Source organism: Pan paniscus, chromosome 14 (assembly GCF_029289425.2).
Source record: "Pan paniscus chromosome 14, NHGRI_mPanPan1-v2.0_pri, whole genome shotgun sequence".
Lineage (NCBI taxonomy): Eukaryota > Metazoa > Chordata > Mammalia > Primates > Hominidae > Pan > Pan paniscus.
Window position 1 is genome coordinate 43123110 of NC_073263.2, and position 25535 is coordinate 43148644.

General features: G+C 39.0%; 1 protein-coding gene across 1 annotated transcript in view; it reads right to left on the reverse strand.

Moving 5' to 3' along the window:
• LOC134728814 (uncharacterized) overlaps positions 1 to 25535 on the reverse strand; it is a 182537-nt gene that overhangs the window by 11833 nt on the left and 145169 nt on the right. The window lies entirely within an intron of this gene.

Here is a 25535-nt window from a genome sequence, read left to right on the forward strand (position 1 = left end):
GATCTCAGGACAATCTAGTTGCCAGATAGAATTCAAGACTTAAAGAATAGCACTCTAACAAATTCTGATTATCTCTGCTTTATCCACTGAGATTTTCAAACTACATTTTCATTGCCCATGCCTCCCCCACTATTAAAAACAGCTGTCCCAAAATTTTACAGTATAAGTCTCTAATTGTTCCCTAACAAATAATTTGAAAATGACAGACACATTTCACCTTCACCCTGCCAGGATTTCACAAAGTTGAGCATATGGGTTTAATTTGAAATCCATCATTACAAAACCATCCTCATCCGGCAATAGGAAAGACTCCCATTATAATTTTCTGCTGGGAGTCATTAGAAAAAGCCAAAGCAATAGAAGGGAAAAGGGTCCGAGAGCACCTCTAACTTACAAAAGTACAACCCACTTTGTTCAACAAATAAAAGCAGAGCCTGCTTTGTTCAACTCGTCCTCTAAGAGGATATGGACTAGAAAATCTTTATTGCTGCAGCCTCATTCTATAAAATAGGACTGTATTTACCCATCTTTCTGGATGGCCAAGAAATAATGATACATCTTGCAAATATAGGTTGGTTACTTCAGGAAGGGATAGGAATTAATTTCAAATCTATCACATAGTATCAAGCTATTTCCCATGAGATTTCATACCAGGCCACAGCACTGGAAGCCATAATTTCCATATTTATTGAAAACAGCATCTCAGCCAAAGTGGTACATTGTGTCCTCATAGTGAAACCTCACCCAAGGAAATAGAATTAACTTGCACTATCATCATAAGTGTCTAGGGTTTTCTTTTTCCGAAAACTGTAATATTTGACCCCCTAATTCAGAGAAAGTTTCCTTAACTGCACTGAGCTCTAGCAAAGACTGTAATTTAAGAAACTGATTCCTAACCTAGTAAACTTTCTTGCCAGCAAACCAAAAAGTTTAAATCTGTGCAGTGCATAGTAAAAGGTAACAGAACCAAATAGCTGGATTTTTAAAATATCCATGTGTCTCCCAGCAGCATTGCAGGCTCTTCATTTATTTATGGTTACGTATTTTATTCTCCAAGGCTGTTTCACAATCTGTTTATATAAATTGTGTGTGTTAATGCATGTGTTTGAGTGGTGGGGGGCAGTGCACAGATTCATCTAACTTTAGACTGTGATGAAATAACTGATGATAAAGGATGCTATGCATGTGTAATATATCTAAATATTGGATTTTAAAACCACTTTTGATGGATGGCATTACATGATTAATTTTTGAGACTTCTGGCTCAGATTAAAACTTCCTACAAATCTAAATATTTTGTTTTTGTTTTCCTTTCTTCTAGGAATATTAACACAATTTTGGGAATGACAGCACAGAATTGGCATGAACATTAGTACTTTCACCAGAAAACAAATGTGACATATAGTAGGCCGGGCGCGGTGGCTCACACCTGTAATCTCAGAACTTTGGGAAGCCAAGGCGGGCAGATCACCTGAGGTCAGGAGGTCGAGACCAGCCTGGCCAACAGGGCAAAACCCTGTCTCTACTAAAAACACAAAAAATTAGCTGGCCATGGTGGGCACCTGTAATCCCAGCTACTCAGGAGGCTGAGGCAGGAGAATTGCTTGAACCCGGGAGGCGGAGGTTGCAGTGAGCTGAGATGGCGCCACTGCACTCCAACCTGGGCAGCAGAGTGAGAATCCACCTCAAAAATAAAAAATAAAAACTGTGACATATACAAACCTTTTCACTAAGAGAAAAAAATTGGGAAATTAGGTAAAATTGATTAATGAGAACAAACTGTTTATTGTACAAAACTCTTAAGAACCTAGTATTTTCTTAAGAAGTTTTGCCCTGAAGATACATTGACAGTCTAAGATCACCAGTACCTGATTCAATTCCTATTTATCAATAGACCTGGATTGAAATAAAAGGCACTGATGCAGATAGCCTCAGTTAGGAGCAGGCACTTAATTATTGGAGTTGACAATTATGCCCTCCCATAATGCATTTTTGGTGTCACTGAAGAGACCACCAGCATTCATGACTCTAAGCCAACATGGTTTTTATGTTTTAAAAAACACATACTTCACATGTATATGTGATTCACTTAGAATTTTTTTCAATGCTATTTTAACAATAAATAAAAATCTTGGCCGGGCACAGTGGCTCATGCCTGTAATCCAGCAGTTTGGGAGGCCGAGGCTGGTGGATCACTTGAGGCCAGGAGTTCGAGATTATCCTGGCCAACATGGCAAAACGCTGTCTCTACTAAAAATATGAACATTAGCCAGGCATGGTGGTGCATGCCTGTAGTCCCAACTCCTCAGAAGGCTGAGGCATGAGAATCACTTGAATCCAGGAGGCAGATGTTGCAATGAGCTGAGATCGCGTCACTGTACTCCAGCCTGGGCAACAGAGCAACACTCTGTCTCAAAACTAAAAATAAAAATATTTACCTATTGTTCTTCTTGATATTATTATATAAGAAATACATATTCTGGCCAACTTACAAAATTAGTCTTACAATATTTTCCCTAAATTATTATGGTAAAAGTAGATTATATACTCCCTAACAAGGGCATCTGTTTTTAATCTTTGAGTAGTTGAAACCATGTAATAAGTTTATGCCTATTGAAAAATGTAATCTTTCTAAGGAAAAAATTAAATTTCAGGGTGCTCATTATCATCTCTAATTCCACTGCTCCTCAATTCCAGGATGCATGCTTTTTTCACATTTGAACATTTTTGAAAACAAGATACATCTTAAAATAGTATCTACATTAAATGTGGCTCTGTTCTTTTCTATCTTCTAAAATGCTGTTATTGCATCCAGCAATCCATGGTGTATCAGACATGAGAAAATATGCTATTTTCTGCATGCCTACAACTCACCAGTTCTTCTAGATGCTCAGTACACAGAAACCTATAAGGAGCAGGCTCACAACAATAGGCCAATGTATTTTACAGCGCTAAAGTAGTTACTTGAGTAATATGCACCAATCAACTCAAATTTTGTTATATAATCCTTTATAACTCTCATTCTCAATAGGAAAAGACTGTGTCCCCTCCACCTCCACCTACCTACACAAAGAATACCTACCCAGCATCACCTGTCTATCTCTGAATAACTCACTAATACTGTGTATTAAAACTGTAAAATCAAATAAGCATGGCTGGTGCTCACTGACTGAAGAAAGTGAGATATTTTAATTGTTAAGATTTAAATTATTTAATATGCCTCCCAATTACTTGTTTTAGAACACACACACATGCACACACACGCACACACACACACACACGTACACACACACGCACGCACACATACACACACACACGTAACCTACAGCAAAATCAACCTTAAGTAAAACATAGAACAATCTTTCACTATTTTTCCTCCAGAACATTGATCCTGCCTTGGAAAGAGAAAGCAAATGATTTAGTGCATCTATTACTATACTATATTTTTATTAACTAAAAATTGTTTCCTCCATGCCTCCATTAAATAAATATACATCAAATATTTAAGTAATATAGATTTGGAGGGGCATCAAGGTATATCTGATCAGGAAACCCCACATAACTTGGAACAGCCCTCAGCAAAGCTGGAACCCAAACATCAGGCCTTTTGGTTTCCAAACCTGGCTTTAGGACCCAAAATCCTGGGTTCAGAGAGGTGACCCAAGAAAGCCCAAAGCAGGTAAGAAACAAGAACCAAATCCAGGCCTCTCAATTCCATGCCCCAGAGTTTTGTCCACATTTGTTAAGAACCTAATCTGAAACAGTGCTATCCCTATCTTGAGATACATACAAGAGTAAGGTATGATCCTGCCCCCAAGGCCCTTGAGTCTCTATAAGGAATTGTGTGATTGAAATCAATACAACTGAAATCAGAGACACAAAAGTAACAGAGTAACATTAATTTTTAAATTTTTTTTTTTTTTTTTTTTGAGACGGAGTCTCACTCTGTCGCCCAGGCTGGAGTGCAGTGGCACCATCTTGGCTAACTGCAAGCTCTGCCTCCCGGGTTGACACCATTCTCCTTCAGCCTCCCGAGTAGCTGGGACTACAGGCACCCGCCACCATGTCCGGCTAATTTTTTGTGTTTTTTAGTAGAGATGGGGTTTCACCGTGTTAGCCAGGATGGTTTGCATCTCCTGACCTCGTGATCCAATTGCCTCAGCCTCCCAAAGTGCTGGGATTACAGGCATGAGCCACCAAGCTGGGCCATTTTTTAAATTTTTTTAAAAGAAGTCTCATGCGTCTATCAAGATATTTCAAAATAAAAGGAAGTTTTCAGTTTGACAAAGCTATAAAATACAAATAATCAAGATAGAAACAACATGATGATAATAGTCATGTTAACATTTATTGACTACTTACTAGGTAACACTCACTTTGTAAGGTGCTTTTCATCATTTAATCTACAACAAGATCTTTAGATATTATTATCATCCTAATTTTACAGAAGAGAAAACAAAAACACTTTGAAAGTTGCTTAATAACTTACCCAAATTTACATACGCTAATAATCAATTCAGCCTGCAATTTCAAAGATCCTGCCACCATCCTATAAGTAGTTCTTTAAAAAGGGATAATAACCCTCCAACACACAATCACACATACACATATGAACACCCAGGTCCAGTTTTATCTGTCTCTCTTTATGGTCTGCTTGCTTTGAGTATCTCAAAATTCAACCATATCAAGAAAGAAAGCTGGGAGCTGGAAGCTGAGAAAAATAATACCGACACTGAGTTGGTCATTGGTAATAAATAAATTAACCAATAAGGTGAAGAATAGGAATAGTTTAAATAAGAAAGTTTCCAACATGTTATGCTTTAACTAACTGTGAGTTGAAGTAATTATTGGGAAAAAAGGACAGTATTTTTAGAAAAGCAATTAAATTTAGCTGATAGGTGTCACTGACACTAAGGTCATTTCAACAAAAAGGATTTTCAAAGTAACAGAAGCAGAACTTAGGGCAGAAGCACCCAAGAGATGGCTTCAACAGAATCAAAGACCAATTTGCCCCAATGTTCAAGGAGAGGAAAGTATAGACTTCATTTCTCTCAAGATCCCACTGGGATTGGATTCCTTTACTTAATTAACTACTCATCCATGATACTATCTAAAAAATGCTGACCCTACAGCTTTGTGCAGACAACGTGCTATAGCCTCAACTACTCTATTTATTGGAATATCAATTTTCCTGCCTAATAGAGCTCAGAATTTGAACTTCCTTCACTTAAGCTGATATTCTCTTTCCTTATTTATACTACAGCTATGTTTGTACTGAAAGGCATGAAATATTAATATTTGTGTCCATGATCATACAGTCCAATGTAAGGAAAAATACAAGTAGAAAACTAAGAGGAAGAAACAGTCATTTCACTGTCTTTCAAAGTAAAACAATTACAATTATGTAGGAAAAATATTACTTGTAAAAATTAACTCAAAACATTTTTTATTTATAAAGAAAAATTGTTATTGATTTACATGTTTACAACTGTCCTGTCACACAAATGTGCAAGCTCCCCTACCGTATTATAAGGTTCTTGAGGGCAGGGGTTAGATTCAGAAACTTCACGTCTTACATTGGATGCCAAGGACCGAGGGTAGGTACATAGTGTTTGTGTTCCCCCACCGTCTACCTCCTGGCTGTGAATGAACTAAGAAGACAGGCTAATGATCGTGATCAGTTTAGTCATGACAGATCCAGCACAGCACCCTGGCCATTCATGACAGATGCCTATTTAGTATGAGCTGGACAACAGGGAAGTAACATCAGTGTTATCCAGTTATCTCTAGGAACCACCAATTGAAACTAGATTTGATATATCTTCCCAATTGTTTAGTTTGATTTCTTCCTTTGGAATAGCTACTATTTTAAAAGTTTAGGCATATGGTAATACTTAGCAAGAAGTAAATATTTAACCCAATCTCCACTAAGTAAAGCCCTTAACATTTTATATATAATCTGAAGACATCCTGGATGTATGTGTGTATATGTATGTGTGTGTATATATATATACACACACACACACACATATATATACATGCACATACATATAAATATCCATATATACATAAATATATATCAATATAAGCTGGCACTGTGATATAGTGCTATTTTCTACATAGTAGCAGCAAATCAAGATTACATACCAAGAGAAGGCATTTATCTTCCATCATGTGTTAATGCTGAAACACATTAACTTTCCTCTCCTCATTTCCCTACCTCTTCAGTCATGTCTACCTTTATATGCAAAATACAGTAGCTGCTTATTTTAAGGAGTACATAATTTCACTAAATATTCTTCTGCTCATTGTGCTTTCTCATTCCATTCCTATTGCAAAGCTTTTAAGTTGTTTGTCAAGTCTAAAATCTCTCTCCTACTTTTCACTGGAGAGATTAATTTGGTAAAAATAGAATCCCAAACTGCCATTGCTCTTTTAGTCATCTTAATTAATTGTAATTAGTTTTCAAATATTCAGTTCCCGATTTCCCATAAAACTGAGGGCATCACACACATGTGAGTTATCATTATTTCTTAGTACCAGCACTTGTGATAGAAAGGTAACCATCCATTCTTTCCTGTGGTCTTTCATACTTTCAACCCTGATTAGTATGTGAGTGGCTGGTAAATAATTAATTTTATAGTGAGTGACATATTTTGAAATCTGCAAAGTATTTTATTCTGGGAATTCAAGGCAACCCTTGCATTTCCCTAGATAGCTCTGTGTACACCTACAATTATAAGTTGAAGCAGATTCTTGACTTTCCCATTAGCATCTAACAATTTGTGAGCTTTTGATATCCATGGGATGATTTTTAAATGATGACTTTAATTCCCCAATGCATCTAGATAACTAGAAAAATAATAGACAATAAGTGAATGCTTTAGCGAAGGAATTTAACTAAGAATTTAAAGCTTCACCCAAGCTGAAAGTATCAAATAAACTTTATAATGGTCCTGCACTGACTTCAATATTCTCTTTACATTTTTAAAGGAAGGTAGCAGCTTCAAATAACTTATTTCATGTGGACTGCATAACTATCCTATTATGTAGTAATCATTATATACAATTTACAGATAAGAAAACTGAGTCTCATATGTTTTAGTTAAATTGCAGAATTAGGAATTGGCAGATTTGGAGTTCAATCCAGATCCAGCTGCCTTTAAAGCCATATTCACAGTACTACACCACCCCAGGCAGAACATGAATCCTTGCTCTTCCAACATTTACAGTACCTTTCAGGTCTTATACCAAGTTTAAGCCTAAAAAACATATCTGGGGTTTGGTTATCTCATAGAGTATACGAGTTATTTGGGTTCAATTTGTCACTGACCACACACTGGGTAGGCAGTGATAGGTCTGTAATATTAACCATAACTAAAGATAACATATTTTGGAAATTAATTAATTTAAAAATCAAATATAAAGAAACATGTATCAAATAATAGGTTTCCCATTAAGAATTTGGCTAAAAAATCATGATGGAAATCAAAGAAAAGTGCGTGTTTTTCTTAGCCAAAATATTTATTTATTTATATCTTTAGAGAAGGGTTTCACTCTGTGCCCAGGCTAGACTAGCACAGTGGCGTAATCATCGCTCATGGCAGTCTCTAATACCTGAGGCTCAAGTGATCCTCCCATCTCAAACTCCTTCTGAGTAGCTAGAACTACAGGTGCATGCCGCGATGTCCAGTTAAATTTTTTTTTTTTAAGAGAGGTAAGTTCTCACTATATTGCCCAGCACAGCCTAGAATTCTTGGCCTCAACTGATCCTGCCACCAGAGCCTACCAAAGTGCTGGGATTACAGGCATGAGCCACTGCGCTCTGCCACAGAAGTCTTTAATAAGGTTCAATTGGCATCATCCATTGTCAAAGTACAAAATGTATACTTTCATTTACTACTGTAACTAAAGGTGATTAAAGAGACAATCAATCGTATGCCCTTTGCACATTCTATGTAAACAATCTTTCATTACAATATCAATTAATCACCAATTCACTGGAAGTTCTGAACTCCATGGAAATTGAGTATTTAAGCAACAAGTTTGGTTGAATCCCTATTCCAAATTATTTAGTAGAACTCAGTAAGTGAAAAGAATTAGAAAATAATTCTCCTTCTCAGAATTCAGATTATATAAATTCATTTGTAAAATTTTACATATTTAAAAAACACCTTTTATGGTCATTATTTTAGCTAATTATGCACTAGTTTCTATTGGGAGACAATTCTCTACCCTGTGGTACCTTTTGTCTCAGACTACTATTCAAGGATGTCAGTAAAGCAAACAGCCTGGGATGATAAAGATTATGTCTTCCTCCTCCAGGACAGAGGATAATTTTGTTTCCTGGCAAGAGTCAAAGATAATGCCTTCCTCCAGGACAAAGGTTGGGCAAGTGTGCCAGAAACAGTTTATAAGACTGGTTATTTCCTAAACTCTGTGTTCCTCAGTTGTGACACAGATCCAACAGGTATGAAGTAACCACCTGGCCCCCGCTGCATTGCCCTCAAGGGAGGTTCCCCTCAAGCTCTACAAGATGAGAGCTTGTAGCCCATGCTGCCTGCTGTGCATTGAGCAGTAACATCCTTTATGTCTGATCCAGGAGTTTCGTGTCTTCTGCCAGCATGTATGAATCAGGCAGGCTAACTTGTTACCTCACAGGCAGGTTAAAATCTCAGACCCCTCACTGCTCTTGACAGCTCTGTATGATTGATTAAATAAGTGTTTGCAGATGTTGGCTAACTCCAAGGTAAATTTTTACTCCTCCCTCTGAAGCCCGGAACTCACAGCTGTCACTTGTGCTCACGCAGTTAGGGCAAAACTAAGGAATACCATCTTCATACATGAAATTCTTGGGACTGCCTGACGACTCTGCAGCTACTGAAATGAAGGAAGTGAAGACAAGCGCAGGAGGCTTTTCCTTCTGGTGGCCACTGTTGGGTTATTAGAATCCTCATCTGTACACCAAAGACAAGCTATCCTTCTCATGCCCTGATTGATTACATGCTGTCACAGGCCAACCTGTAAATCCCTGTCATCAATCACCCTCTCTCACAGAGGATATGGGAAGATTTCATGTCTCAATCACGCTCTCCAGTTTACCCCAGGGTGACAAAAGCCAGATAGAGTCTTGGGGCACTGAGGTGATCATACTCACTTTCCTTTCTCGCCTCATCATTTAGACATGTGGATAGTAACGGGCAACATTTACAGAGCACGTCTCAATAATCGTTTTATCCTTCTCCCACACTAGAGATGCAGACAAGCAAAATTTCTATTTTCTCTTCACGGAGGCTCAATGAATTGAACTGGCTTGATCCAGGCCCAGATCTGGTAACCAAGGAAGCAGAAGCTTCTTACCATTCCATGTTCTCTCTACTTCACAAAACCAAGGAGGCCAATAGATGGTCTCAGCACCCATTCTGGCCCTCTCAGAGGCTTCTTTGGCCACTCTCTAATGGACCTTGTAAGGGGCAGGGAAGTGCAGTGGTTAGGGAACACAGTCAAGAGCTAGATTGCCTGAGATTTTAAATCCTGTGTCATTCACTCATTAGCTAGTCACTCCTGGCTCAGTCACTTAGGCAATTTATTTAACCTTTGTGTGCCTTAGTGTCATCATCTGTAAAACGGGGATAATAACAGTGCTTCTACTGTAGGATTATTATAAAGATTGAATAAAATAAATAAACTACTGTATCTGACACCACCATTGCTACCACTACAACTGCTTTGAGTCCCTTTTAGACACACTGATCCCTTTCTGGTTAGAAGCCCAATTTCTGATTGTCAGGCTTGGTTAGGAATTCAGGTGAACTTCCCCAGGGTCTCCATATCCAACCCCGCAAAACAGCAATCTAGGCTCACTCTGCCATCAGGAACCAAATTATCAAGAAGAATGTGACAAGTTCCACAAATATTTCTTGTGGAATGAATAAATGACTTGGGAAGACTCGCTGTTTTGCAATATACATTCTGGAAGAGAAATGAGGCTTTGGGCTTGACTATCCCTATACCCCCTTTGTGAATAAATCCATGTGACAGACAGAATGATGACTACCACCAAACCCCCAAAGATGTCCAGGGTCTATTTCCTGGAACCCGTGAATATGTTACCTTATATGGCAAAATAGATTTTGCAGATGTGATTACGATTAATGGCCTGGAGATGGGAGATTATCCTGTATTTTCCAAGTAAACTCAATCTAATCACATCAGTCCTTAAAAACGAAGAACCTTTTTCGGCTGTAGAGAACCAGATAGATGGCAGCATGAGAAGGTCTCAACCCACCATTGCTGGCTTTGAAGACAGAAAGGGATCACAACCAACGAATGTGTGTGACCTGTAGAAAATGGAAAAGGCAAGAGCATGGATCTCCCCCAAAGTCTCCAGCCATGCTGACACTTTGATTTGAGCCCAGTGAGAACTGTGTTGGACTTTCGACCTGCAGAACTGTTAAGACTATAAATCTGTGTTGTTTAAGCCACTGGGTTTGTGGTAATTTATTAGGGCAACAATAGAATCTCTGGATTCTTCCACTAGGGAAAGATCATAACCCAGTACTGGGACTATTCTGTAGGGTTAAGCAACAGGAAAGCATGTATTTACTCACCAATTCATTCATTGATTCATCTTTTTTATTCATATTGAGCACCTACCACAGCCCAGACACTGTTCTTTGGGCTACAGAAAACAACAGTGAACCAGAGAGCCATGGTCAGCTTCTGCAACCACGCAGCTTACAACTCAAAGCTGACAGATAGAGATTAAGCAGCCAATTAATAAATTAGATAACTGCAAACAGTAGAAAGTGCTGTGAAGAAAATAAAATAAGATGATGAGATAGAGAACACAGAGGGCAGAGCTGGGGAAACAGAAACCCCAGATTTGGGTGGATGGAAGGCTAAGAAATGACATTTGCCAGCTAAGCAAAGGTCCAAGTGAGTTCATAAGCCACTAACTCGTGGCTGACCTAGCCTTCTTATGGATGCTGTAAGAGGTGAAATACCCGTTTTTGAGAAATTGATATGACTTCTCACTCCAAGGAAAAGTGTGCTGTGTGAATTGCTACTCTAATTTTCCTGTCTCCACTCTTCACAAGCATGACTTTTAAGGCTTTATTTTTACCATATTTTATGAACAGTGTAAAGGCAGCATTATCCCAGAGTCCCTGCATATCATTTTCAGTGAGAGTACTCAGTGTTCTCCTTATCTGAATATGGATGTGGTTAGACTCCCTGTGATGGCTACATTGCTGTTACTGTGATGGATTTCCCTGTGCTGGCTGCAACCTGTATCAGCGACACTGGCTCTGAAACCAAATGCATTGCTCAGGGTTAGACCCAGACACAGTGCTAGAGCCTACGCAGACCACAGCTGGCTCTACTGCACATTTAGTTATGACACAAATGTCAAAGGGTGAAGGTGGCAAATAAAGTGTCATATCATGTAGGAATGATGGTCTCTGATATCCAAATCATACACACACAAAACAGGCCACTCAATTCATTTATTGTAATGTCTTGCTCTAATATCTATGGGGAAATAGTACAAACAACTTCAATTTTTATTCAGGTTGTCATAGTGTCAATAATTACTTCTCATAATTACCCCTTTCATAGGTTGTCTATAAAAGTAAAACTAGAACATCCAAGTAATCTGTCTCAACCCAGAGTTCCCAGACACACACAAACAATGCAGGGCAACGCAAATTACCTTCACACCCTGGTTAGTTTGTTCTATAGATGCCTTACTGTGTGAGAAGGGGCTAAGCTGAGGCCTAAAATGAATCCAATTCTGAAGCTACTCTAACCATTTCTAGTGTTGTATACGTTAATATAATGAACTTACAAATAAACAATATCTAGTAAGATGGCTTTTGTGTTAGGGGTGAGAGGTGCAGAGTTCACACTTTGATAATTCACTGATTCCAAGAATGGTGCTCAGGTTTTAGAGCCAGAGTATCTAGATTGGACTTCCAACTTCATCATATAATAACTCTATGACCTTGAAGAAGACATTTCCCTGACATAGCATCAATCCATTTTTTCTCTATGAATTGAGGTCAAAAGTAACACACACACTGCCTGCTTCAGAGGGTTCTCACAAAATGAGAAAGACTTTGTAAACTATAGAACACAAGTGCAAACCAAAAGTCCCTTGGCCTCCCAGCGCTACAGATATGTTGTATTTAAGGCAACAGCCTAAGTCCCAATCCTCTGAGCTCCAAGCATGGACTAACAAGTCTGAGCTTTTCCTGGAATCCCCTCCTCAGTTACTCCCTCCAGGATTCCCTGACAGTCAGACTTATGGCCTGCTACCTGACAACCCTCCTCTCCTACTCTCTTGAACTTTTCCTCTGCTCCACATGCCTTCATCACTCTGCCATCCACCAGTCACCATCAACGCCTCTGACAATGTTCTCACGGAAGACAACTTCTTCTACAGCACAAAGAATGGGGTGAAGAGGGAAGGGAAGGAACCTCAAGGCCTCACCATCAGGGAAGCCATTTCCACTCTTGAGCCTTGCTTTTTCAAAACAGGGCTGCCAAAGTAACACCGTTAGGTATCACTGACCAGTTCTTGGCAGGGGCTGGCAAATTTTACCAATAAAGGGCCAGATAGTAAATATTTTAGCTTTTGAAGACCACATCTGTCTCTGTAGCATATTCTTCTTTGCTTTTTTTTTTCTTTTTATGACCCTTTAAAAATGCATAAACAATCCAGCAGGCCACAGGCTGGATTTTCCTCAAGGGCCATAGTTCACTGATCCCTGCTTTAAGACACAGCTATCGTTCATGCCATAGTATACTTGTTTTTTGTGTGAGCAGGAGTTGGTTGCCAGTAGGGGGAATTGAGGGGAGGCTCATTAGGTCAAGGGAGGTACCTAGAACCACTGCCCCTTGGACTTTCAAACCCAGGAGCTTGGCCGCGCATGGTGGCCTCACTCCTGTAATCCCAGCACTTTGGGAGGCCAAGGCGGGTGGATCATCTGAGGTCAGGAGTTCGAGACCATCCTGGGCAACATGGTGAAACCCCGTCTCTACTAAAAATACAAAAATCAGCCAGGCACGGTGGTAGGCACCTGTAATTCCAGCTAATTGGGAGGCTGAGGCAGGAGAATTGCTTGAACGTGGGAGGCAGAGGTTGCAGTGAGCTGAGATCGCACCACTGTACTCCAGCCTGGGCGACAAGCGCAAGACTCCGTCTCAAAAGCAAAACAAAACCAAACTCCTATAGGTCGGTCTGGTCCACGTTAACAGACTTCTTCACTCATGGCTTTTGTTCAGGGACCTCATCACATCCCTCAATCCAACCTTTTTTGGGGAATCCTAAGCTATGAGAGAGATCAGTGCATGTCTGAATGCCAAAAATGAGTCAAGCTCCAGTTCTTACACTCAGAGCCCCTAAGCTCTATGTAAATCTAGCATGTGGCTTCCGTGTTTCTATGACAGTTAGAAGGCTGCTCCACCCACAGCACATGGGAGCTCTGTGGTTAGAGTTTCCAATGATACAATCAAGCCTAGGAAAAATGCATCTCAGCCAGTCAGAATATTTTATACATTTATTAGCTACTATGATTATTATCTAAAAAGGAAGAAGAGGAGGAAGAAGAGGAAGAAAAAGGAAGAGGGGGAGGGAAGGAGGAGAAGAGGAGCAGGGATGAAGAGGGAAGGGAAGGAGAAGAAACTACTGCAGAAAATTTTGCCAGGATGCAATAATGGTTACAAAATTAAATTATCCTTACCTAGTACTTTCTCCTTGTAATAAAAGACTTCACTTTGAGGCCGGGCATGTTGGCTCTTGCCTGTAATCCCAGCACTTTGGGAGGCCGAGGCAGGCAGATCACTTGAGGTCAGGAGTTCAAGATCAGCCTGGCCGACATGGCAAAATCCTGTCTCTACTGAAAAATACAAAAATTAGCTGAGTGTGGTGGCAGGAACCTGTAATCCCAGCTACTCAGGAGGCTATGGCAGGAGAATCGTTTGGACCCAGGATGCGGAGGTTGCAGTGAGCTGAGAGCACACCACGACACTCCAGCCTGGGCTACATAGCGAGACTCTGTCTAAAAAAAAAAAAAAAAAAAAATCACACCTATAATCCCAGCACTTTGGGAGGCCACGGTGGGCAGATCTCTTGAGAGGTCAGGAGATCAAGACCAGCCTGACCAACATAGCAAAACCCCATCTCTACTAAAAAATACAAAAATTAGCTGGGGGTAGTGGCACATGCCTGTAATCCCAGTTACCTGGGAGGCTGAGGCAGGAGAATCACTTGAACCCAGGAGTCGGAGGTTGCAGTGAGCTGAGATCGTGCCATCGCAGCCTGGGCAACAAGAGTGAAACTTCGTCTCAAAAAAAAAAAAAAAACAACTTCACTTTGAATCTTTTTGATTGTTATATCTATTCTGTAAGTGAAGGCCTCTATAAGCCTATAAAGTACCCAGCTGCAAATTAGTATATAATGCCTACTTGGCCCAAAAGTGAATCAGAAAATGATGCCTCTTCAGGTCTATACCTTAGCACCATTTGACTATCTACAGGTCACTTTTTTGGAGGGAACAGGAGTCAGGGGTGGAGGGGTGGAAGTCACCTGTTAATCCTGGCAGATCCAGCCATCTCCAAGGACATAAATGAAGAGCAGAACCAAGATGGATTCTCATCCCGACTTGAGCCCTTGACCAGGCTTCACAATAACACAGAGGCCCTAACTTAAGTTTTGAGTCAATGTCCACAGGCCCATTTTCTGTAGCTACTTGTACTATGCTAACATGCTGGCACAGAAGTTAGTGATAATATTTACTGTCATGGTGGTGGTGATGGTGCCACCAATAAAACTTGTCAGCTGAGGGCCCTTGCTCTGGACCACTTAAAGAGGGCTGATTTTGCGCAAGATGAAATAACTTAGAAACATAGAGGATAAAGTGGTCCATAGGGTTAGTAAGGTGGAGGAGGGTGACTAAGTCATGAAAGATGTACAGCACAGACAGAAGAGTTTTTAAAATGATTCCAAATAGTGTGTGAGAGCAGACTACTGAAGTTGAGGATGGATGTTTGCACCCTGCAGAGAATGCTGCACTCTAGAGTTTCACAGTGCAAGAGGACCTGACTTTCATAGTGGGCAGGAAGGTCTGGGAGGCCTTGCTTTGGACTCAGGAAGAAGTAAGCAAGCTGAGTAGCCGGGATGCCGGTGATGAGCATTCATTGGTCCAAAGGAGAAAGACAAAACCAGGAGGTGGCCTGGAGATTTCCAAGGGAGAGAAAATTCAAAGCTGCCTGGGAGATGCATGGCAGAACCCTAAACAGATTGTAAAGGGGAGGAGAAAAGGTCATGGCAAAGTCAAGGATGACTGGAGCTCCCTGCCTGGGGAAAGGATGGATGGCTGTGTTTTAGTTGCCAAGGCAACAAGCCTCAATGGCAGGCAGAGAGGCTACAGAGTCCCTCTCTGGGAGTCTCCTGCCCTCAGTTGTGCAGCACAGGCAGGTCTTCTTCCACCTGGAAGTACAATATGCTGCTCTGCTACTGGAGGTGTGTTTATCACTGAAAAGACTCACCCCCAAGTATACTGGACTGCAGTCGGCTGCAGTCATGCTACAGAAACATGTATTTCTCAGCATTGTTAATGAAAACAAACATCTGCAACACCTAATTGAAACCCATTCATAGGAAAGATAAATAAAAACATTCTAACCTGTAGCATTATGCAGAACTTTTTAAATCCAGAGAATGTTACAGCAGAGATCTACCTTCCTGGTTGAGAGTATACTACATATTTTCCTTTGGAAACTAAAGATACTACAAACAAATTTGAAAACATATATTTCTTCAAAGTATTAATTTTTAAAGCAGCCAAAATTGCTAACAACCAGGGAAAGTACCAATTTATAATTTATGTTCTTGGCATACAGTATATATTGTGAATTTGCATGCATATTACATGCAAATAACCAGAAGAGCATAACATTAAGGCTTCAAATTTATATGTGCAAAAGACAGTAAATTCTAACATTAAAATTCTTTCCAGAAAATATTAACTCCCCATATCCCCTATGACTGTCACATAGTCAGCTGAGCAACCTCACTACAGAACTTGAGTAGTCAATAACCTTGTTCAATGAAAGTTTGCATTTCCCATACCTACTCTTCTTAGCAGGCAAAGAAGACAAGACCATTTGGCACCATGTGGGACAGGGATAAGGTGCTAACATGGCCCAGCTTTTCAAACAAATTATCTAACAATTTGACAGAAAAAAAAAGTGCCAGTAAAAATGCCACCATTGAACCACTAACAGAATCTTTACTCCTTTATAAAGATTACAACACTGGGGAAATGAAGCAAAATGCAGCCGACTCTGCTCTTTCCACTATAGTAAAAATATGAGATTTGTGATGGCAAAATCATCTGAGTCAACCTGGCTGGGCTAGAGTGCTCAGTTCTTAAGTCCAACACTAGTTTAGATGTTACTGTAAAAGTATTTGATAGATGGGATTAACATCTATAATCAGTTGACTTTAGCTACAGGAGGTTACCCTTGATCATGTGGATGGGCCTCATCTAATCAGTTGAAGGCCTTAAGAGCAAAAACTGAGTTTCCAAGAGAAGGAGTTCTCCCTCAAGACTGTAACATAGACATCCTGCCTAAGTTTCTAGCCTGCTAACTTGCCCTACGTATTTCATACTCAAGGCTATAACATCAACTCTTGCCTGAGTTTTCAGACTGCTGCCCTGCCCTGTGATTTTTGGACTTACCAGCACCGCATTTGCATTAGCCAATTCCTTAAAATAAATCTCCTCATAAATACATATTTATGTATTTAATGTATAGATAGACAGATTCTGTCTAGTGAACACTGATACAGGATTCAAAGGGATTTTCAGTGTAGAACTAAAAAAGTGCTCAGTATTATAATGCATTCTGGTGGATGGGTAAGTGCTGGTTGATCTTGATTGCAATGTAAAAATTAATGTATTCTTTGTTTAAATAATGCTACTGCTTTGCAGTGCAGAATTTACTGGAAGATTTCCTTCTTGATATCCATTTAAAGAATTTCCATAGTCAACCCTAAGACAAATAAGGGTGAATTTTATTTGTAAAAGAAAAGGGGCTCATGATAATCTTTCTGGTGGCTGAGCCCAGAAGGTTTTGGGGCTCAGCTTGCTGCATTTATATTCTGAATTCTCTGTGGGTCCTAAGTCTTGAGAGTTGGAACTATCCCTTCATTTATGTATAGTCTGAAAACACTAATCAGACTGTTTACCCCAATGAAGCAAGTATCCACTTAAATTTAGATCAAACAATTCCATGAGTTTAATGCCACTCCAACCACTCTGTTTCTTTTTGTTCCTTGGCCTTTTCATGAAGCATCTCACAGTATTTGCTGCCACAGCTCTGCTCCTCCCTTTCTTCACTCTGTGACACAGAATGCTCATCCATACACTCAGACCCCACTGCTGTGTTCACTGATGATCCCCAGACCTATGCCTCCTTCCTTGACCTCTAATTCCTACCACGCTCCTTATTTATTGGTGTCTGGATGATCTTCTGGGAATGGGTGGGGCAAGGACTACAGTCATAGCACATCCAAAAGAGAAATGATCGGTTTAGCAAAGTTCTATGTTTCGCAAACTGTTCCATGTCCACCATTCCATGATTTTTAAGCTGGGAAGAGAACCGACCTGTTCCACAAGGCATTTGGACATTTGCTGGATAATCTTCTGGTCACTTTGCTTTTTGTTTTTTTTTGGACTGTTAAATGTGGGAGTTGTTCTCCAAGGCAGCAATCCAGCCTTGACTTACACTGTCTATAACTTAGCTTTATCTTCTGTCTTCTCTATCAGTCCTGTCATCAAGTCAAATTCCTTCTCCTTGTCACTCTTCTGCAGTCATTCTTAGCATGCACCAACTGTCTTCCTCCTGTCTGAGCTATTTTATAACACAGCAACAATCATCTACCCGAATGTCATGTTGATCATGTCACTTGTTGCCAAATGTTCCAAATGTTTCTTCTTGAATTAAATTTCAACCCCAGTTCTACAAGTCCACAGCTGACTCCTTTGATTCTCCTCTTCCTGGCTGTGGTCTGCAACCTGCCCCACCGCTCCCCACACTCCCTTGCTCTCCAAGGCTCACTGTACCCTCTCTGTTTTCCAGATAGCAGGACAAACTCTTTGCTCTCATTACCTCTCCTCTTAATATGTTCCCGTTCTGGAAAAGTTCAAGAGCTGGTGGGTTTCCTTGATTCCACCTTCCAAATAACTAGTTCACCATGGATTTCCACCATTCCTGATTCGGGGATCATAAGGTTTGGGCTCATATCCAGAATATCCTGGGGCAAAACGGTAGTAACAATGTGAGTAATCACTGTCTTGACCTCAACCAAAAGACCCCTATTTTTGTTTTTTCTCATAATGATGTCTCAAGTAAGAAACCTCTCAAAAATTTAAATTTCTTCTTGGCAAATTAGACATATAAACTTATCCAGCAAGTATTATTATGCATGTGTATCAGAATACATTTCCCATTGTGATTTATGCCCATGTTACATATAGTTATGGATATATTTTAGAAAATTGTTTTTTAAATATTTAATAGCCATTAAAAGGGTAAAATAATACTCTGCTCCTTATGGAACAGTGAGATGCCATTCTAGTACTTTTGCAAGTATTTGCAATTGTAATCAGTAATGCAGGCAGAAAGAATGCCAGTGTTTTTCAATCATCACTGGCAAAAATGTAAATTTTTTAAAATTAAGACTTTAAAGATCACCTGCATTAATCTTCTGCTAATGCAAGCTGGGACTATTTCCTAGGATTCTGAGTGGTTTAACATCATCAAGACATGTCACAGGCTTCATCCAAATTATTCAATTCCTGCCATACATTACGCTGCGCCTCTCAGAAGATGAATCAGGAAGAGGCAACCTAAGTGTTTAGAGAACAAAAGGAAAAATGAAGCACAGAGACCTCTGGCTAAAAGTGTAAACCCTTGAGAGGGTTTTAAGGACATACTATAGGACTAAAAAATGAGAACAAATCAGCAGGCCCATTAGCTGTGCAGCAAATTAAAGCACCATTGTTTCCAGTTTCAGCCTTGAATCTGGAGGGCACCAAATAGACCACGCTGTCAGTACCCTCTGTGAAAGAAGTGTGTTCTCTGCTATGTATTCTCAAGCGCCTTTCTATTTTTTTTCAGCTAATTTATCAGTTTCCCACCTCTTCTCCTAAATCATTATTACAAACTTCCGCAGGAACATGTTAAAGGGACAACAGGAAAATAATCAAAGTTTCAAAACACAATCTATATTTATCATGAATTTCAACTTATCTTTTTCCTTGTATTAAAAAATGAAGCTTGCTATCTTTAGATTTATATTCCTTTTATCTTAATCCTTGGGGTAAAATATGGCATGTGGATAATCCACAAACTAAATAGCCTCTGCATTTAAGAAGTAGACCATAGTCCACAGTTGCATAGTCCACATTTTGTCATCTCATCTCATAAAAACAAAGTTGAAAGTGGCTCTGTGCAATGTTTTGAGAGGGCAAAAGGTCTGGAAGATCCAATAAGACTACACAAGAGATTTTTAAACATTAGTATGTATTTAAACCAATTTATTCATAATATAGTCTCAACTGTTACATAGGACTAGGCCCAGAGATAACTGCTTTCAATTCTTTAAGTAATTATTTTGGAATTTGTTTCCACATGTGGAAATCAGTAGGTGTTGGCACACTATTGTGCAAAGAATTGATTCCAGGTATGCAATGAGGTATGAATGTCTCTCAGCCTCAGGGAATCAGGTGGGGTTCTGAGGTAGCAGGTGCCTCTGGGCAGATAACACCTGGCCATCAGCTTCCTCAAGGTATAAAGGCATGGTCCTCATGGCTCTGCTGAGAGGCACTAGAAACATCCATGGACACCCACGTCAACAGGCTGCTGCAGAAAGCACCCCTTCACTTTGTGCAGAAGCAGTCCATGTAGCTGCTGGAGAAGGTTTCATTCCAGGTATAGAAGGCACAGCTGGTTGAAAGTGGAGCTCTAAAAAGGTGTGGGCAGAAGGGCCTGGTAGGCAAAGCTACAAGGGACAGCCCCAAAAATTCTGTCTATACATACCAGACATTTCTTTCCAGTTGAGTCAAATATCGTCTTTTACTGGCATCCAGGTTGCCTATGGAGTGACTGCTCTAACAATAAACACACAGTTTATAAATTCAGGCCTCATTATTATTTTAATTACTTCATAGGAAAAAATTTAGTTGAATTTGAAATCTGTTGGAATTATCAGAGGATTGCATTTGTCTAGCAAAGAAGAAAGCTAAAACTATTAATGTTTTTAAAGATAACTTTAACTTTTATAGACTATGAAATGGTGGTGAAATGGCTTGTTTTTTTAAAAATCACTACTTGTGTAGTATCTCACTGACAATGACTAAAAAGAATTTGAAGAGAGAATCATTAAGATATTGATCAAGAATTGTGTTCAGCCATTTCAGGCATATAAGAAATATAAAAAATTATGTTTATGAAAGCAAGCTCAGGTTTTTCATTGAAAAAAATCTGAAAATATTTTATTTGAAGTTTTATATCTACTTAATATTCTACAAATGAATGTCTCCAGCTTCCTATATTATTTAGTATCAGTTTCTATGCATGTCACACTAAAGACAAAAATTTATATGCACTGATTTAAATAACATGTTTCTCTTACTACTTCTTAGTTTTTCGATTTCAGGTATTATTGATTGACCTCCCAATGAGGAAGATGAGGGTTAGGTTTTTTATCACACACACACATGCCTCATGTTCCCATCCTCTCAGAATAATTCTGGTTGTGTTAAATATCCATATTTACATCCTTAGAATCAGGTAGTGTTCTATGATTATATCTCATTTTCTGCCTTTTTGTCTTCCTTGGAATTAATCATTGTTATATTTAATTTGTGTTAGTTTCCTATGTACTTATCATGATGCTATCCCCAAAGCCTCCCCAAGATCTGTAAATCTCCTCTCAGCGCAAACACATTAGATGTTTAATCAATTTTACCATCTTGAAGAACTCTCTCCTGAATCCCTCTACCTACTGCAATTTAGATCAGTTGATCACTAGTCCAGTGCACAGCTGTTGAGATCTCTTTTACCATCACCTGTGAATTCTTTTCGCCTCGCTCTTGTGTTGGTCCTATCTCTGGGATACCAGGTCTTTCTTTTTATTAGTTTACCATGTCATTTATTGGACCACATTCTAGTGTTGTAAAGTTTCATGATCATCTGTTGTTATTCCCTTTTAATCAAGAAACTTCTGTTTTTGAGAAATTTTGGTGAATTATTCCTTTGATGGTTTTCTGTCCTCCATTTTTTATGTTCTCTGAATCTGGTGTACTATTTTTGGATGTAAGAACCAATCCTCTAAGCTTCTTATTTTTTCTACGTTATTTTCTATTCTTTCTCTTTTTACTACACTTTCTGGAAAATTTCCTTAATTTCACCTCCTAACCCTTATAAATTCTGTTGTGTTTCATGGTTATAATATCATGCCTTATCTGTCTGGAGATACTGATGATTTCTTTTTTCAGATTTATTCTTCTGGCCGGGCACTGTGGCTCACACCTATAATCCCAGCATTTTGGGGGGCAGAGGCAGGTGGATCATTTGAGGCAAGGAGTTCAAGACCAGCCTGGCCAACATAGTGAAACCCCATCTCTATTAAAAATATAAAAATTAGCCAGGTGGTAGTGGCACGTGCCTGTAATCCCAGCTACTAGGGAGGCTGAGGTGGGAGAAACGCTTAAGCCTGGGAGGCAGAGGTTGCAGTGAGCCGCGATCACGCCACTGTACTCCAGCCTGGACGACAGAGTGAAACCCTGTGTAAAAAAAAAAAAAAATTTTCTTCTTCCTATTAAGGTTGTTTCCTCCAAGTTGCTTTTTTTGTTTGCATGCTTTAGTTTTTTTCTCTCATGATATCAGACATTTCCTTAAATGTCTCACGATCCTTGGCTGTCTGAGATATTTAAGGGCCGAGCACTAGAAGGTCCACAGAAAGGTTGGGAGTGTGGTTGTTGATATAGGATTTATGTTAGAATTGTTCTGGCTAGGCCCTTCCTTGAGGGAATCCCTGATATCAGTATCCTTGAGTTCTATTTTTAGGTTAGAGTCCCAGGGATGTTTCCTGGAGTTTCCTGTAAGAAAGGTATCCTTAGCTGCCTGTAGGCTAAGGAGCAGAGAACAGAAGGTATTGTCATTCTTGGGATTTGGTAAATCAGTGTAATCCACAATCTACCACATTTCAGGACCATATTATACCACTTTTAACCTTTCCTGATACTTCTCAATCCAGAAACCTTCTGTTTTACCAACTCTATAGAAAACATAATCTCCATCCCTCTGTTGGAGTGGAGGAGCAGTTTCCTCCTTGTATAAAGTTAGGAAGCAGATCTGAACTTTCAACCAATACTTCTCAACTGTATCTCCACTCTCCCTTCCAGGGGTTCTTGTTCCTGAGTTTTTGCAGGGTTCATCAGTATAATTTGGGTTACCTTTTTCCTTCCTCCTCTGCTAGATTAAAACTTCACTTTCTCAGGTCTGCTAAGTAAGTTAGCACTCATCCATCTATATCCCAAATCCCACAGTGCTGTAACTGTTGCCCTATTTCTTTGCTCTCATCGGTGTGTGCCTTTTAAAATAAAAATCCCTTAAACATCATTTTAATGAAGTTTCAAGAAGGGTCAGGAACTAACACATGTATTTATCCTTAATCTGAAAATGATCAGTCAGTCTTTATCCTTTTGCATTGACATTGAAATGGGGATTACTCTTTTTTGTTCCCTCAAAAACATTAAGCCAAGGCCCAACGTTCAGGAGGAACAGGAAATAGAGAAAATAGCAATTTTTGGATTTAGATGAAACTAAATTTAATAATCGCATGCTCTTATAAGCTAGTATATCATTGCCCTAACAATATATTGGACATTGTGGGAAATAAAAATATGTCTCTATTTCAAAACAGTCTCTAAAAATTCTGAAAAAGATGAACAATTAAAGAGGTCCTTAAATTGATAATTAACCTAAAAGAGAGTATTCAGAGAGAAAAATCACCAGGCAAGGAAGAATGGTAAAAGGCAAACTCACTGGAGCAAAAAGGACCTTAAACTCCATTTTGAAAAATAAGTGTTACAGACATTTCTTCTGCAGAGTTTGCATAATGTGTATTAGGTATAAAGTGATCAATTGATTGGGGAATACAATTTATTTTATGCAGACTAGGGCTCCTGGCATAAGGAAAAAAAAAGCTCTTCTGCTTACAACACAGCTGCTTTAAGGTCTTTATTCTCCATTTCTCACAATAGTGGATCATTAAGATGTTGAAACAATTTTTTAAAATACCAGCTTAGTTCACTACCATCTTATAAAAAGAGATACAATAAAATGCATTTTTTCGTGATGTTCAGGTTTTAAAGTTATACTTTTACAGAGATAGAAAATACCATTATTATTTAAATAACTTCAGGTAAAACAACTTTGTTTATTATGCCCCTGCAACTCTCAAGTCTCCAACACTATTTATGCCACTGAAATAATTGTCTTTATAGCACAGCTTTTGATAATGTGCAGTTTTAAGGACTATATTGCCTGGAGCAGAACTGACTTTAATTGGATGGATATAGATATGAGAGGATTTGATGCAGAATACTGTGCGCATTGCAAAATGGGATGACAGAATGAAGAGACGAATCTGTCTTCCCCATAGGGTCTGGGTAGGAGGCTGGTGGAAGTTAAGTATAGACGCATGTCTGGACAAGTCTGAACACAGATGCTTTCAAAGCCAAGTAGTGGGGAATGAACTCTAAAGTACAATGAGCCCACAATTTTGTAGACAACAAAGAGACATTGATGTTTTCTGAATAAAGAGTAACGTTGTTAAAATGATATTTCAAAAAATGTAATCTGCCAATACTGTATAGGGCAGGAAGTCTGGTCACAGAAAACAGTTAAGACACTAAATAATACAGAGATCCAAAGTCATGTGAAGCTGGCCTGGATTCCTTGGCAGTAAAAATGTGAGAGAACTCACTTCAGAGCAAGAATCAATAAAAATGAGGGATCTACATTTACAGTACTATAGATATAGGCAGCCCAGTAAAAGAAACAGGATTGAATTAGGACTGATAAAAGGACTTACACTGAAGTCGTTTTTAAACTAAATCTGTGATATCATTTGGTTTTCAACTCAAGAAACAGTTACCGAGTATCTACTATATGCAAGGCATGCAGTCTTTTCTCATCATTTGTCTCATTATCTTAGAAGCCAGATGTAAAAAATTCCAGTTAATTAATTTCACAGACTGATTGATGTTCTTCTGTAAGAACAACAGATTGATTTTTTTTAATAGACAGCAATACTAATTCTTCCATCATGTCCTTCTCTTTCTATGCACATAGTCCTATCGACTTTGGGGCCAACTCAATACAAAAGCAGAAGAAAGGCATTAAGAGAACAAGGTCCATTAGGCCCAATATTGCCTCAATTACTTTAATTCCATTATTCCTGTTCATATTACTTCTTTAATCAATAACTCTTTTCAGTTTTTCATGTTTACCCTTTTCAAAATCACAAGTAATAGGATTACGGTCTTTTGAGCTCAGTGGCAACAGAGTTTCATAAATATATTTCTGAATTTGTGATTGTCTCCAGATCTGCAACTGAGAAGTCTTAAATTGAATCTAGTTTTCCAGAGGCCATTTTATTTAATAATGCAGAGCATCTCCATGCAATATAGGTGCTTTTCCCTGTTATTCCATTTGTCACTCACTGTCAAAGACAATCACACATGCTGAATGGCTTTCTAAGTATCTTCTTCCCATGTCTAAACCTTTGGGCAGTTTAACTGATTTTCAAACTGCATCTCTTTTCTGTACATATTTCTGACTTTTGTTTAATGTAATCCTTCTACCTTCACTTACAATTATTCTTCCCTCTAAGAGTTTCATCTGGACATTATGTTAACTACTACCCCTTCCAGATGACAATTAATCAATCCCTCAGTTCTACCTCTGTAGCAGCCTTTCAAATTAAAGGAACTCTGTTTTCTTCTACCGTTTTAACAAACATCCATGCAATGTCTACTATTAATAAATGCAAGAAGCTGTACTTCCAGCATAAATAGGATACAAGATAGGTATATGGCCCTTCCCTTCAACTGTGGATAGTCTAAGAATGTTATAAAAATAACTTGTGATATATGAGAAGCATGCGAAAATTGCAATATGCAGCGTCTATTCAAAGTTCTGGAATTCACAAGGGATAAAATCATTCATGAGTAGAGAAAAGTTTTCATAAAGGATACGAATTTCAGTGAGGTCTTAAAGGAGGGAAGGATTTTGAAAATGGAATCTAAGAGAGCAAAGTAACCAATTCTGTGTGAAAAGCAAAGCAGGCAAATCTAGTGGAGTAAATGATTCAATGGAGTAAATTAAAGAGAGCTTGACTTCCCTTTGGAAGCAGTGAGACTAGGACAAGGGTGAAGCAGTGAGACCAGGAC